This window comes from Dermochelys coriacea, chromosome 10, assembly GCF_009764565.3.
Source record: "Dermochelys coriacea isolate rDerCor1 chromosome 10, rDerCor1.pri.v4, whole genome shotgun sequence".
Classification (NCBI taxonomy): domain Eukaryota; kingdom Metazoa; phylum Chordata; order Testudines; family Dermochelyidae; genus Dermochelys; species Dermochelys coriacea.
In genome coordinates this window covers 22,276,615-22,292,025 of record NC_050077.1, presented here as the reverse complement: position 1 = coordinate 22,292,025, position 15,411 = coordinate 22,276,615, and the positions used below count along the sequence as shown (strand labels likewise).

Below are 15,411 nucleotides of genomic sequence, written 5' to 3'. Positions count from 1 at the left end.
GGGACACCTCTCCCTTTACAGTATTTTTCATGGAGAAAGTTTCATTACGACCACATCCTAAATTTCTACTGAAGGCATCTTCTTAATTACATATTAACTAGGTTATTCATTTTCCAGTTTTTCTCCTCAAAACACACCAGACCAGGGAGGAAGTTTTTCTCCATATTTTGGATGCCAGAAGAGTGTTAGCCTTCTATCTGGACAGAACCAAACTTTTTAGTAAGACTACCAGGCTGCATGTTTCATTTGTGGACAGATCCAGAGGACCCACAATCTCAACTTGGAGACTCTCAGGTGCATCTCTGGCTGTATTATCTCTTGATATGAGACTGACAACATTCAATCTTCTTCTGGGGTGCTAGGCCTTTCTTCAAGATCCCAGTCTACTTATGTGGTACTACTGAAAGATGTTCCAGTGGCTAAAATCTGTAGAGCAGCAGTACATACTTTCTCCAGACACTGGGTCTGCTGCTAGATGAGATGCTGTGGTTGGCAGTGCAATTCTCTCTTTAGTGTTAGACCCAACTCCTGAAGTTCCTTCCTCATTCCCGGGATACTGCTTGGGAGTCACCTGAAGTGGAGCACCCATAGGGACACTACTTGAAAGAGGAGAAGTTTCTCACCGTGTGCAATAACTGATCATCTTCAAGGCGTGTCCCCCTGGGTGCTCCAGTACCTGTCCTCCTTCCCCTCTGCATTGGAGTTCCATCTCATAAGAATTTGTGGTAGAGAAGGAACAGCGATGATGTCTGGAGTGCCCAGGACTGAACAGGCACTGTTACGGAAAATCTCAGATTAAAGGTGCATGGGACAGGTGCACTTGAACTGGAGAACCCATAGGGACACACGTCTCAAAGGATTCCAGTTACTGTGCAAGTTGAGTAACCTCTCCTTCTCCTTTAGAATTTTTTTTATTTAATGGATTTGATTGCTTTTCTGTTGGTGCTATTTGATTCTGCTGTAAATGGATATGAAATAGCATTTTTAATTGCTCAGTTTCTTTCTAAATTTGAAGATTTAAACTTTAAAACATCTTAGGTGTATGGAATAATGTGTCTGGATTCTTCTTCAAGTGCTTGCTCATGTCCATTCAGTTGTAGGTGTGTATGCCGGAAGTGTTTTCCCTCAGTGGTATCCGTAGGGTACTGGCTCTAGCATCCTCTGAAGAGACGCCTGTATGATGCAGTATAAGGGGCACCACCGGCTCCCCGCACCCTCAGTTCCTTCTTACCATCAGTGATGGAGCTGGAACATCATCTTGCTTCGGCAAGCCTTCTCTTTCTCAATCCGTTGATAGAAACTTTTTCCTGTAAATAGTTAAGTTGTTAATAGTTTCCCTTAGTGTAGTTTAGTTAGTCCTGGATGGGACTCAGCCTAGGGATGGGGCATGCCCCAATCCCCAGGCTTCAAATCCTGTGATTGCTGTAATAATATCATGCCCATCAGTGATCCTCATAGTAGCTGTCTGAGGTGCCTGAGCGAGACCCATATCAGCCATTGACACAGGCCTCCGGCACCTGGACATACCATCAACACAGGATACCTTAGTGTTACCGGTGCTGCCCACACCGGCCACGGCAATGCCCTGGTCTAAGGGCAAACCTGTGCTGGGACCTTTCCAGCAGTCCCCATCAGAGAGGCACTGCTCCCCTCCACAAGGAGTGTCCCACCAGCAGTTGCCCATGCGGAGCTGCCAGGCCTCGGACATGGGGAGGCTGGCCTGACGGAGCCCCCACTAGTCTCTGGCCTTTGGGCACCACTCGCTGGCCTCGAGACACAAATCGCCTGACCCCATGGAGGTGCGCCCATTCCTGCAGCCCCGGTATCGGGACCGACCTAGCTGCTCCCCTGATGTGCAGCACTGATCCAGGGACACAAGCAAACGGTCCTAAGAGCCTCGCTACTGGTTGCTAGAGTGCCAGTATGGGTCGCCAGGGTTGCGTCGATGTTCTCCACCTCGATGGCTGACTTGCTTTCTCCCGCTTGATGGACCTGCACTGCTCAAGCATAGATCTCTGGGCCACCGTCACCGATCTGTTGAACGCAATCAGTCTCCGGGAGTTCGATGTGGGGACTCGTCATGATCTGATAGATCCCCATCGCAGCGTTGGGATCGGCACAGTAATGACCAGGATGAACAGTGGGCACTGACCTACTCTCCTGTATGTGATCCCTCCTCTTCGGACTCTGGTACCGAGCAGGAGTCCATACCAGCGGGCCAAGGCCCCGCAGCAGCGGTACCCAGTCTACCGGTGGCACCGCCATAGCATCGTGGCCCCAGGGCCAGTGGTCTGCCCCTTGGGGGTTTCTGCAGCCCTTGCAAGGGCTCAGGTCAACCTCAGAGGCCTCAGATAAACCATCAGCCACGGTCTCCCGCCCACCCCCCGACGTGGAGGGCTCTGGGGAAAAGACCCCTCAGGTCTACCCGGCTCCCATGGAGGGAGCAGCTGAGCAGCCATTGGAGGCGGCATATCCTCTGTGGCTCCTCATCCTTGTCTAACTAGGTGATTACAGGGCCCCCTCATCCAGTTCTGTAGGATGATGCTAAGGCCTATCAGGAGCTTCTAAAGAGGGTCGCCTCGAACTTGGGTCTTTCATGCTGGGGAGCTGGAGGAACCCTTGGATTCCCTATTTGATGTCCTCAGCTTGGTGGCCCCAGCCAGGGTGGTGTTGCCCTTGCACAAGGGGGTGGCAAAGATCACCAAGTCCTTGTGGCAGATGCCCTTGTCACTTCCCCTTGTCTCCAAAAGGACAGAATGCAAGTATTATATGCCTGCTAAAGGTTTTGAATATATTTACATGCACCCTCACCCAAGCTCCCTGGTGTCTCTGCCATTAATGAACGGGAAAGATGGGGCCAACCAGGAGTGACCCCTTAAAAACAAAGACTCAGAGGCTCAGTTCCTTTGGAAGAAAAATTTATTTGTCCTTGAGCCTCCAGTTGCGAGTGGCCAACCACCAGACCCTGCGTGGCCACTATTATTTTAATATGTGGCAGTCCATGGCCAAGTTCGAGGATTCATTGCCTGAGGACCCCAAAAAAGAGTTCTCTGTGATCCTTAGGGAGGGAAAGGCAATAGAGCAGTCCTCCAGGCGGCCTCAGATGCGGTGGCTTGAACCATGGCCTCGGCCATCTTAATGAGGAGGGCATCCTGGCTGCACTCAGCAGGTCTGTTGATGGAGGTCCAACAATTGATTCAAAACCTCCAGTTTGATGGCCAGGCTCTGTTTGCTGAACAAATGGACGTGAAATTACACAGGCTAAAGGACTCCTAGGCGATGCTAAAGACCCTGGGCCTCTACGGCCTGGCCAGAAAGTGCGTCATGCTGCAACAGCCCCAGGGTTCTGGGAGTCAACCCAGATTGGAACCTGTCTGTAAAAAAAGGCAGGGGGTACAGACACTGGCAAGGTCACCAGCCAGCATCCTCTGCCCAGTAGCGCTCCACCTGCAATGCACAGGGTGGCAAGTGGGCATTTTGAGGGTGACCAGCCTGCTTTCCTGCATTTCTCCAACTGCCTGTCTCCTTTCCTCCCCGCTTGGGCCTCCTGTAACTTCAGGCTGTTGGGTCCTCAGTACTAAGGCGCAGGTTTATACCCTCCAGTTTCTTTCTGCCTCTCCTCCCCCCCCACCCCTTCCCTCTCCCTCTTCAGGGACCCTGCTCACGGAAGTGGGGGCTGTGGAGGAAGTCCCTCGAGTACAGGGGGCAAGGGGTTTTACCTCCGGTACTTTCTAATCCCTGTAGTCAAACAGGGTCTGAGACCCATCCTAGACCTGCGAGACCTCAACAAGTATCTCAAGAAGTTGAAGTTCTGCATGATCTCCCTTTCCTCCATCATTCCTCCCTGCATCCGGGAGACTGGTATGCTGCCCTTGATTTTAAAGACGTGTACTTCCATATATAGATATTCTAAGGACACAGGCACTTCCTGCGCTTCACGGTGGGTCCCGCTCAGTACCAGTTCATGGTGCTCCTGTTCAGTCTGGGTATAGTCCTAAGGGTGTTTACCAAATGCATGGCAGTGGTGTCAGCTTACCTCCGGCGTTGGAGTATTCAGGTTTACCTGTACCTCGACCACTGGCTCATCAAGGGTCACTCCAGGTATCCAGTCCAGTGCGACGTCTCAATGCAGCAGATCATGTGCCATGCCTTGGGCCTGTTGATAAATGAGGAGAATTCAACATTAGTCCTGTACAAAGGTTAGAATTCATCGGAGCGGTCCTCGACTCCGCCTGTGCCAGAGCATTTCTGACACAGGACAGGTTCAAGACGATGGTGAGTCTCATTGCCAGTATCTCTGCATATCCCCCACCATAGCCCGGGTCTGTCTCGGGCTGTTGGGTCACATGGCAGTGTGTACTTACGTCGTTCGCCATACGAGGCTCTGACTGCGACCCCCGCAAACAGTGCCTGATAACAGTCTACACCCCATCCAGAGACCATCTGGGCCAGGATGATATGATTCTACCGATGGTACTCGCTTCCCTGCAATGGTGGACTGATCCGAGGGCGGTACAGGAAGGAGTTCCGTTTGAGAGTCCATGACCCTCAGGGCATCTGATATCAGATGCCTCCGACCTCGGCTGGGGAGAGCATCTTGGTACATTGCAGACTCAAGAGGCATGGTCTCCAGAGGAGCTGACGTTGCACATAAATGTCAGGGAACTCAGGGCAGTTCGCCTAGCCTGCGGAGTCTTCCTGCTGCACCTTTACGGTCAAAGTGTACAGATACTCACGGACAACATGGCCTTGATGTTCTACATTAACAGGCAAGGGGAAAACCGTTGTCAGCTCTCTGTCAGGAAGCACTCAGTTTGTGGGACCTTTTGCATGCAGCACGACATCCATCTCGAGGCGTCGCACCTCCCCAGCATCCGGAATGCGCTGGCAGATCGCTTCAGCAGGTCCTTCTTCTCTCCCCACGAGTGGTCCCTACACCCAGAGGTTGTCCAGGTACTCCTCCAAAGGTGGGAGCTCCCCAAGTAGACCTGTTTGCCACCAAACAGAACAGGAAGTGCCAGTAATTCTGATCTCTCCAGGGCCTCAGCAGGAACTCCCTCTCGGATGCCTGCCTTCTGTCGTGGGAAGGGGATCTGTTATATGCATTCCCATGGATTCCATTGGTCAGCAGGGTCCTAGCAAAGGTCAAAAGGGACAAGGCGAGAGTCATCATAATCGCCCCGGTGTGGCCTCACCAGCACTGGTTTGGCACGCTCATGGACTTGGCCGTGGCTCCCCCGTGGCTGCTGCCCAGCCATCTGGATCTCCTCTCACAAGACCATGGATGACTCCTGCATCCGAACATTCCCTCCCTCACCTGACAGCTTGGTTGCTGAGTGGCTGAACCCAGAGGAAAGGGCCTGCTCCAGCCAGGTACAGCAGGTTCTCTTGAAAAGCAGAAAATCCTCCACCAGAGCAACTTACCTCGAAAAGTAGAAGCAATTCTCCTGCTTGGGTGGAGGAGCATGGCATCTCCCTGACGCGGTCAACTGTGCAGTCCATCCTTGATTACCTGTTCCATCTTAAACAGCAAGGCCTCATGCTTTCCTCCATCAAGGTGCACTTGGCAGCCATATTGGCTTTGCACCAGCAGGCCCGGAGCAAATTGGTGTTCTCACAGGACATGTCCATCTGGTTCTTGAAAGGACTAGAGCAGCTCTGGGACCCAAATCCTCAATGGGACCTCAGCCATGTCCTCTCAAAGCTCACGGGGTCTCCCTTTGAGCCCCTGGCCTTCTGCTCCATTTCACACCTGTCGTGGAAGGAAGCTTTCCTTATAGCCATTACCTTGGTGAGACGGGTCTCCAAGATTAAAGCTCTCACCTCGGAGCCCGCTTATACAGTTTTCTACAAGGACAAGGTCCAGCTGTGACCCCACCCGGCGTTTCTCCCTTCCATGTTAACCAGGATATCTTTCTTCTAGTTCTCTGTCCAAAGCCATACTCAACTGTGGAGAAGTATGCACACCTTGGATGTCCTGCATGCCCTAGCATTCTTTCCGGAGTGCACCAAGGCCTTCCACAAGTCGACCCAACTCTTTATCGCAACCACAGACAGGGTGAAAGGTCTGCCAGTGTCTTCACAGAGGATCTCTAACGGGATCACTTTGTGTATCTGGACCTGTTATGAGTTGGCGCAGATCAAGCCGCCACCCATACTAAAGGCACAAGTGTCCTTGGGTGCCTCCTAGCACACGTCCCCATCCAGCACATCTGCAGGGCCACCACGTGGTCATCAATACACACATTCATGATGCATTACGCCATCACCCAGCTGGCCAGGGATGATGCTGGATTTGGCAGAGCTGTGTTGCAATTGACACACCCATGAACTCCTACCCCACTTCCAGAGTTACTGCTTGAGGGAGACCTACGATAGAATGGATATGAGCAAGCACTTGAAGAAGAAAAGACAGTTACTTCTTTCATATTTGGTGTTCTTTGAGATGTGTTGCTCACATCCATTCCTGACCCACCCTCCTTCCCCACTGTCGAAGTTTCCGGCAAGAAGGAACTGGGGGGGAGCTGGTGGTGCTTCTTATACCCCGCCATATGGGCACTACTCTAGAGGGCACCAGGTCCCCTACAGATACTGCTGAGGGAAAAACTTCTGGCACTGGTGCATGCGGCAAGCACACACACACCTACAGTGGAATGGACATGAGCAACATATCTCTAAGAATACCAGTTATGAAACTGGTAACTCTTTTTAATGCCCCTGCGTGGGTTAATTTTATATAATTGTATCACAAATATATGACTGACATATATGAGGCCCTGTCTTGCAAGGTGATGAACGTCCTTCAAATCCCACTGTAGTCATTGGCACAGTTTAGGAGGCAGTTAAGACCTTGTGGCATTGAATCTATTGCTTGTGACATGTAACACAACAGGTTTAGATATAATATAATACAGGACTTGTCTGTAGAGTTAAACTACAGGGATGAGCCAGCTGGAAATGGCTTTTTTATTTCTCTGCTTTGATGACAACACATTTTTCAAGTATAGCTCCCTAAATGTGATGCCCATATCCTGCTTTTGAACGCTCATATTGGTGTAGAGGCACGGGAGATGGGCATTTATGTGCCTAAATGGTGACCTGAGTATCAGAATATTAGATATGAATGCCCAATTAAGGCACTGCACAACTGTAGAATGGGTAACAGCTCTAATTCCTAGTCCCATTACAGTGACCACATGCTAATAGGATATAGAATAATCTCTTTATGGTTAATAAAACCTCACAAATGTCAATTAATCGAGGAAATAGAGTAAGTGAAGAAATTCATGAGGATATTGGCCCTGCAGCTCCTAAATACAAGCATTTTACCTAAGATTCAGTATAGAAAATGTGCTTAAGGATCTATACATTAATCTCTAAAAAGATTAGGATTTAAAATTTGCATTATTGTTATAGCCATGTTGGTTCCAGGATATGAGAGAGACATGGTGGGTAAAATAATACCTTATTGGACCAACTTCTTACAAGCTTTCAAGCTTCATAGAGCTTTTCATCTGGAGAAGGAATCTAGAGTGTCCAAGCTAAATACAAGGTGGGATAGATTGTTAAGCATAAGGAGTTCACACATGTTGTAGGAGATCACTTAAAATGAAGTAGGCAATTAACGCTTCTGCAGTCATAGGGGAATGGAATGTTAGAAGGCAGCAGTGTGTTACAAGTTGTACTGGGCTATAAAACAGTCTCTCTCTTAAGGGCAGGTCTGCACTTGGAATGTAGGTCCTCATAACTGTGTATCTCAGCGGTGTGAAAAATCCACACCTGGAGAGATGTAGCTATGTCAACCTAACCTTAAGTGCAGACAGTGCTAGGTCAGTGGAAGAATACTTCTGTGGACCTAGCTACAACCTCTTGAGATGGTGGATTATCTACAGTGATGGGAGAACCCTTCCTGATGCTTTAATGAGTCTACACTGAAGTGCTACAGTGGTACAGCTGCAGCATTTTAAATATAGACATATCCTAATACCATAGTTTTTGTTGTGTCCAGTAGAGTTATGCATTTAAGTCCCCCTTGTCTTCTCAAGGCGTTGTGTAGGTGTCCATTGAGGACAAAAGACTGAGAGGTCCGATACGGAGTGATTGCTTTGTGAAAAGTGTCTGCACATGGGTGATAGGGTATTTTTGTCATTAATTCTTTTTCTGTGTGATTGTTTTCACCCACATAGTTGTTTTGGGACCTTCAGTACACGAGATGAGGTACAGCACATTTGTGATAGGCATGTGTAGCACCCATGGATCTCGAAAGGTGTGACGTGGGGGAGTATAGATATGTCTGAAGGTTTTCTGTTGTTCTAGTAGGATCTGGTGCTGCTTTGAATTTGTGTCTTGGTCTGTGGGGTGCTTGCTTCTGATGATGAGCTTGGATAGGTTAAAAGACTTTAAATCTCTTAAGTTAATAGTCTTTATTTCTTTAAGTACTACGACATGTTGGTCTTTATTAGTGTAGGTCTATAGGAAAAGATAAAGAGCAATGATAGATGGTATTAATTTTTCCTCCATAGGCGATACCTCTCTTCCACACACAGACTGCTGCAGTAGAAAGACTGTCCTAACTAAGCAAAAGCATCATTACATCAAATCAAAGGAGTTTTTACATTTGGGTTCAAATACTGTTAGACTATTTCAAGGGTTCTGAAACTTCACTGCACTGCGACTCCTTTCTGACAACAAAAGTTTCTACATGATCCCAGGAGGGGGGACCGAATCCTGAGCCCACCCAAGCCCCACTGCCCCGAGGGCATGGGGGCAGGGGGTGCAAAGTTGAAACCCAAGGGCTTCTGCCCCAGGCAGGGGGCCTATAAAGTGAGGCCTGCCACTTAGGGCTGAAGCCTTTTGGCTTTGGGCAGTGGGGCTCGGGGCTTCAGGGTCAGACCCAGCCCTGGGCCTCACCAAGTCTAACCCCAGCCCTGGTGACCCCATTAAAATGGGGTCACAACCCACTTTGGGGTCCCCACAGTTTGAGAACTGTTGGACTGTTTTATTACAGCATATGCAACTCTGATCTTCCTCATCCTAGAACAAAATTTAATGGACTTTGAACTTTAATTAGTGCTCAGGTGTTGGGATGGTGCCAAATTGGTGTGGCCATACTGAATGAATGATGTGAGCATAACTTGACATGATTTTAAACATGGCTGACTGGCTGCAGAGGATCCTGGGAGCAGGTTCCCTTTAAGCAGAAAAAATTTGATAAAGAACTGGCAAAGTCTGCATGTATGATCGATATTGAACTTATTGGCCGGCAAATATGGGTCCATGCAAAAGTAAATATCACATGTATAAAGTTCCAGCATGGAGCACAGGTCGACTTGGTTATAATGACCTTACTGCAAGGATGTCGGGCAGAGAGCCAGAGTGAATGATTGATGAGTGAGTAAACGTAGAGTGATGTTTGGTACCACCCCCCCTCCCCAGCCCCTTCTAAAACACTAATTAGGTACAAATTAGTAACCCGACACCCACTGGGCATGCTTTTAAGACATGTGACTCCTTTGAGGAAAGAGTATAAGAATTAAGCAAAGTAAATTACTGTGGTTGGGATTCCTTAGTTGACACTTGAAGAAGCAATGCTGCTGGACAGAGTAGCCAAAACTCTGCTCCATGGGCTCGAGTAGGACTGTGAACCAGAGGGGTCTAAAGGCAACCAAGGCCTTGCCTTGAGGGAATCCAAGACAGGCCAAAGTGCTGAGAAGAACAGACCAGGAGAGAAGAAGCCATCTATAAAATTGTTTGCCAAGCAGGAACTGCGTGAGGCTAGCACAGGGCCTGTTTGTGAAAGAGAGAGTTGTTAAGAGGAATGTATAGCTCTTAATGTCTAACATAGGAGTTATGTGCTTAATATAACCCTTTACCGCTTGTGTAATTCTTTCTCAATAAACTGCTGTGTATTGCAGATAATTTCTGTGGACCTTTTTCACTGGTATGGCAGTAATCTGCTCCACTGGGAGCTGGTAATGATGGGATGGGAATCTATTGGGTGTCAAATTTCTCCAAACCTAGTAGACACTTTCTTCAAATAATTGATCTTTTTTTCCAAAATGATGTGATTGTCATTGAAAAATTCCATTTAAAAAAAAATTCAACCCACATTTGGTGATTAGTTTGTTATAAGTGTCAAGTGCATCCTTCCAGCCTTGTTGTATGTAGTGATGACACAGCCAAAGGGAGGGGCCAGTGAGGCATCTAAAACATCTCAGTTCTTGGCCAGTAGACATGGTTTAAGTGTAACTAGCTTTCTATCACAGTACTTGCTACTTTACTACAGTGATAGGGCTTTTTAGGAAAACCCAAATCAGGTAGACATTTTCTTCTGTCACCTGCATGAATAATCCAAAACAGCATCCTCTCTTGCTGCCAAAAACAATCAGTACATATTGTAGTGTACTGCAGTTTTCTCTGTGCTTTAGTTCAGCTTCCTCAGTTTTGTTGGCTTTTCTTTCATAGGTAAGTTTGGATTAAAGTCTGTTCAGTTGTCTCCTTAAACATTTCTACTTAGTCATGCAGTATTAGTTTTGTATGACTTGATGTTCTTGCACTCTGTGCCAGGGACTGCAGATGACTCATTTATTTAAAATTTTATTTTCAGCTTGTTCAAAGAACAGAGATCATCTCTATGCATGGTATTACCTAATTGCTTGTTTGGATTTAAAATACTGCCAGAGCTTGACTAATTGTTCCTTTCATTCCAGCTAGTTGTTATCTGGGTGGCCAAGTAAAAATTAATACTTCCAGAGTGCCTTCACTTTTAAAATTATGTATTTGTCCAGTATTTAAACCACTTGAAGCAGGGGTTTTTCCTAAAATGTTTAATTTTTACATCATATACTGATAGGCTAGGGTTGATCATCACTGCTTGCTTAGCATTGGTTTTAAGGACCTTGTAATTTACTTGTGTGTGGGCTGAACAGAATATAGGATCCCAAAGGACTCTCACTTTAAGGCATGTATTGGCATGCCATGCATTATGGAAAAAAAAACAGCATTGTACGTTAGTATGCAAAATTTACAAAAATAAGGTCGCTGCCTTGATGAGCTTACCATTGAAAAGATATATAGACAGTGATGAGTGTTGAATGTTGGTTGGTAAGCTTTGTAGAATACGTCAGCGTTTCAAATCCTTTTTTTTTTTTTTTTTTTAAACAGGACAGAGGGAAGAGACTTGGTGTGCTTTAAATGGGGAACTCTGTCATGCTCAAGAATAGTATCAAAGAATGTGAGACTTTAGTCTAGTATACCTACGTTTTATATAAGATAGTCAACCTTATAAACCGTCCTGGAACTATGGTTTATAGTTTGATGAATGCTAATAAGTACTGCATGTAGCATGTTACCTTGTGTGGGTAAACGGAAGCTGTGTGTATAGCTGAATGATTGTCAGTCTTGAAGAAATATTTGCTATGTTTATGGAATATGACTCTTCTATTCCATTTGAAACAGATAAACATGCAGCAGCTATGCAGGGGTTCTTACTGTTCTAGACAAGCATTACACTTTGTGAATTTTAAACCATTTGACATTATCATTATAAACTGGAGGGTGTTTGATACCAGTTTTCTCAACCAAAAAAAAAAAAAATTGTGAATAGGAGTAGTGATCCACAGCCGTGGAATTTCTAAAGAGCTGCACAGAAATGTTCATTTGCATTTTAAAGTAATGGAAATAACATTACTCTCACACCTGAGTCCCAAAATGTTATTTTCTCACTTGTAAAAACATGTTCAAACAAGTGAACTTGTCAGGTTTGTGGTTTTCTGTTTACAGTTTCTAGAAGGGATGACTACACAGTATTTATAATGCCAATAGTTATAAGAATTTGCTATTTAGCCCTGGTAATTAAGAAACCCATTTTTCATGTTCCTCAGTTGATGATGGAGAGTGTGGTGTAAAACTGATTTTGGTGAATTTATGTTCCACTGCAATATGACCGTGCTAATCCTCTCCAAAAGCCATTGTCTGTTTTCTTGCTAAGTGGCAAAAGTTTGCTCCCACACATGGTATTTGGCATCTAAGTTTTTTTCTGGTCTTTAAAGGAAAGTTCTAGTTGATTTTCATTTTGTTGCTTAAAATCATGATGTCTGGGTGCTGGCAAGATAAATTTGTATAGTTCTAAATATAAAATATACCATGTACAGTATGGATCTTCTGCTTAATTTCTAGAATGGAACATGCAGCTGGTCTGGTATTCACTCCTTTACAAATATCCCTGTTTGTTTGGTTGTCCCCCCCCCCCCAGTTAAATTTTAAAGGCTTCAATTTGTTATGCTGTTAAATTTTAAAAATCCATTTTTAGGGTATTTGTACCTATATATTTTTATTCTCATTCCTTTTGGGGACTGTGGTTACCCAGGTGTTACCGTAGCAGTGGGTCAGGAGTTAAGAATATTTCTGATGGCATGTTTTTGATTGCTTTTGCTGATTACTCTCTGAAATATTATTTGTCAGACATGAACAAAAAATGTAGAGTTTCTTTTTTATTTGAGACACATAGCAAAAATGCTGATGTCAGACATTTCCTCAGTAGCTACAATGTTGCCACTATGTACAAAATATTTGTTAAATGTACTACACATATAAAAATACAGTATGCATTACATATATACAGTACAATGTGCAAAACATATGGCATTCAAAGATATGGAATTTATCTCAGGGGTGCAAACAGCAAATACAAAGGCATCATGGTTTCTTCTAGAAAGGCAATACATAAATGGACATCCTGATTGCCATAATTTTTATTTAATAAACTAGTGCTTAAATGAAGAGGGCTCTACAGATTAGTATCTTTCTTCTTTTTTCATAAAGTGAGATGCTAAGACATAATTGCGACTATGAAAATAAGAAGAGAAACACCTATCACGATAAGCATTATTTCTACTGCAAGCAACAATGAAGAAAGAAACCAGATATTACTTAATACAATTTCTCAAACAAAACAACAAATGTGTGCTGTTAACATCAAAAACAATTTCAGAAATATCTACATCCTTAATTTTTAAAAAGTGTAACTAAGTAAGTGGATAATACTTTTTGGGACTGACTTTTTTCCTTTAAAATACAAAATGCCTCTTTGGCAATATAAATGACAATGCTTTGGTTCCTATTATTTTATTTGAGGCTGTGTATCTCCTTTTGATTATTTAATCAGTAGTCTTACCAAAAAAATCACAATTGTTACACTGTTTTATAAAGGTGTACTTGTTACTATTCTTTGCTGAAAAGTAGCCCTCATAACAGTTACCATGATGACTGCTAGATTTCTAAAGCTACGTTTTACACACTGGATAAGAAAATTCTTTGCATTCGAACTCAGACACTGCAGAATGCAGTCTCTCCTTTTCTAATGTGGAACTGCACTGAAGCATGAACATCAGTGCTTGCTTCCAATTTCCTTTTACATTTAACAACTTGATGTAAAAGGGGACTGTTGCTCAAACATACAGGTTAATTAGATTTGAGAGCTCAGATAATGATCCTCTTATGTGTGTTCCACTTAATCACTTTACAGCTATGTTATTTGATTGATAAGAAAGGTGATAGGAAAACAGATTTAAAAATTTAACAGTTCTACAACTGTAAAGTGTTTCAACATTTAAGGGTTCTTTATTCAGAATTCTGTGGCACTATGTCCTAATATTTATTTTCCAGTTTAAAAAAAAATTAGGATGCAATCCAAATAAATGATGATGCATCAGTCAGCTTTACAAGGCCCTTCCAGTTAAAGTATTCTGTGATTACAGTGAGTCGTCTTTTGTGACCTCTAGAGCAGTTTGACAGCTTGTGCTGGGTTATCAATTCTGTTGCGTATCTGTTACAATTTTCAGCCCTACAGATGTGTGTTGTATATTGGCATAGGCAAATACCAATAGAAAACAACCATATGTTGCTTATTTTATATACCTGCTTTCCTACCTTAAGGTTACCTTGGTGAACTAACTATATTTTAGTTGTTTAAAAAAGATTTCAGCATAGGAGTAGGAAGTTCTTCCTAAATGTTGTGGCACTTAGCTCTTTAAAAACCTGATTCTGAAAACCTTCACTGTTGCAAGTTCAGGTTTCAGAATTGGATCCTAAAGTTGTGCAGAGAATAATTGCCATAAATTCTGCCCTTGAGAAGCCTTTTAAATTTATGACAGAGATAATCAACTGTTTAGTGTGCAAGAAAAATGGCATATAAGGGTATTTTGTAAATTTATATGCCTCACTAAGGGCACTAGAAGTGCAGAAGAAAAACTTTCTGTGGTAAATTTAGTGATAAAAATGGTATCCTTAATTGTGATGTTACCATCCACTAACAGTGCAGTTCACAGGAACCATGTTTTGTTAGTCTACTTTAGCTAGCTTGGTGAATTTGGTATCAGTGCATTCTTTTGCAAGTGCAACTGTTCTCACAATGAGAAATACCACTCTAGTGGTAGCAGTCACAAGTCTGTACAGTCATTATTAAAGATTTGTCTTTTTTATATTACAAAAACAATCATTTAAAACATGCACAAGAAAATTTTTCCACAATGCCAGGTATGTATGAATATGGCAAATATTGTAGCACATTTCACAACATACATTCTCTAAAGCAAACATACATATATCTATATGTGTGTGTGTGTGTGTGTGTGTGTAAGGTTTTACAATACAAGTAATTCTGAACTGTACAAAATCACATTTCTATTTCAAGGACAGGTATAATTATCTCTTAGTTTTACGTGAATTGAACCAATATGAGTAGAAAGCAATTCTGTACTGGTATCAGCACATTTTAGATATATGGGATTTTTTTTCTGCACACAGATTCCTATAGGTTTGTTAACATTCTACATTGCCAATAAGGGTATTTGTATAGCAATATACTATACAATATTGCCAGTATGAAGCTATATTTACATGCACATCAAAAATTTTTTTTCCTCAACTAGAAAACTGATTTTAGTTAAAATCACCTTCATCACATTTAAACAGAAGGCAAAGACAAAAGGGGTCATTTTGTTACTACCATCTTTGGTCTGGTGTCACATTTCACACTGCACATTTTTAGTACAATATCATACCTAATATACTATCATAGTAGCATAAAACTATACATTTCATACACAGGTCTAGCTACCAGACCAAGCACCTATTCCTCCAAGGTGCTGAATGCCTTTAACACTCAGAGTAGGCACTTAGCACCTCATAGGATCACCCCCCTAGAGAGGGTCGCCAAGTGGAATGGGTAAAGGTTAGGGTATTTGTTCATTTATTATCTGAAGAACCCTACTCTGTTCATCAATATTAAAAGCAAAATACTACACATAAGTAACAGTATGTATAATACCAAAGCCAAGACAATCAAAACTTAAGGCAGACAGTCTTTTTGTAACATTATACCCAAGTATTGTATGCACAACTACTTCTGGC

At 43.7% G+C, this 15,411-nt stretch overlaps 1 protein-coding gene and 1 long non-coding RNA gene across 6 annotated transcripts in view; one reads left to right on the top strand and one right to left on the bottom strand.

Moving 5' to 3' along the window:
• LOC122455996 overlaps nucleotides 1–15,411 on the top strand; it is a 45,799-nt gene that overhangs the window by 17,742 nt on the left and 12,646 nt on the right. The window lies entirely within an intron of this gene.
• MRTFB (myocardin related transcription factor B) overlaps nucleotides 2,915–15,411 on the bottom strand; it is a 225,753-nt gene continuing 213,256 nt past the window's right edge. For all 4 annotated transcript variants that reach the window (XR_006274578.1, XR_006274576.1, XR_006274577.1 and 1 more), the window contains 2 exons: nucleotides 5,425–5,752; nucleotides 2,915–5,135 (listed from right to left, as the gene is read on the bottom strand). The gene's annotated coding sequence lies outside the window, so the exon portion shown is untranslated. The remainder of the gene's footprint in view (nucleotides 5,136–5,424; nucleotides 5,753–15,411) is intronic.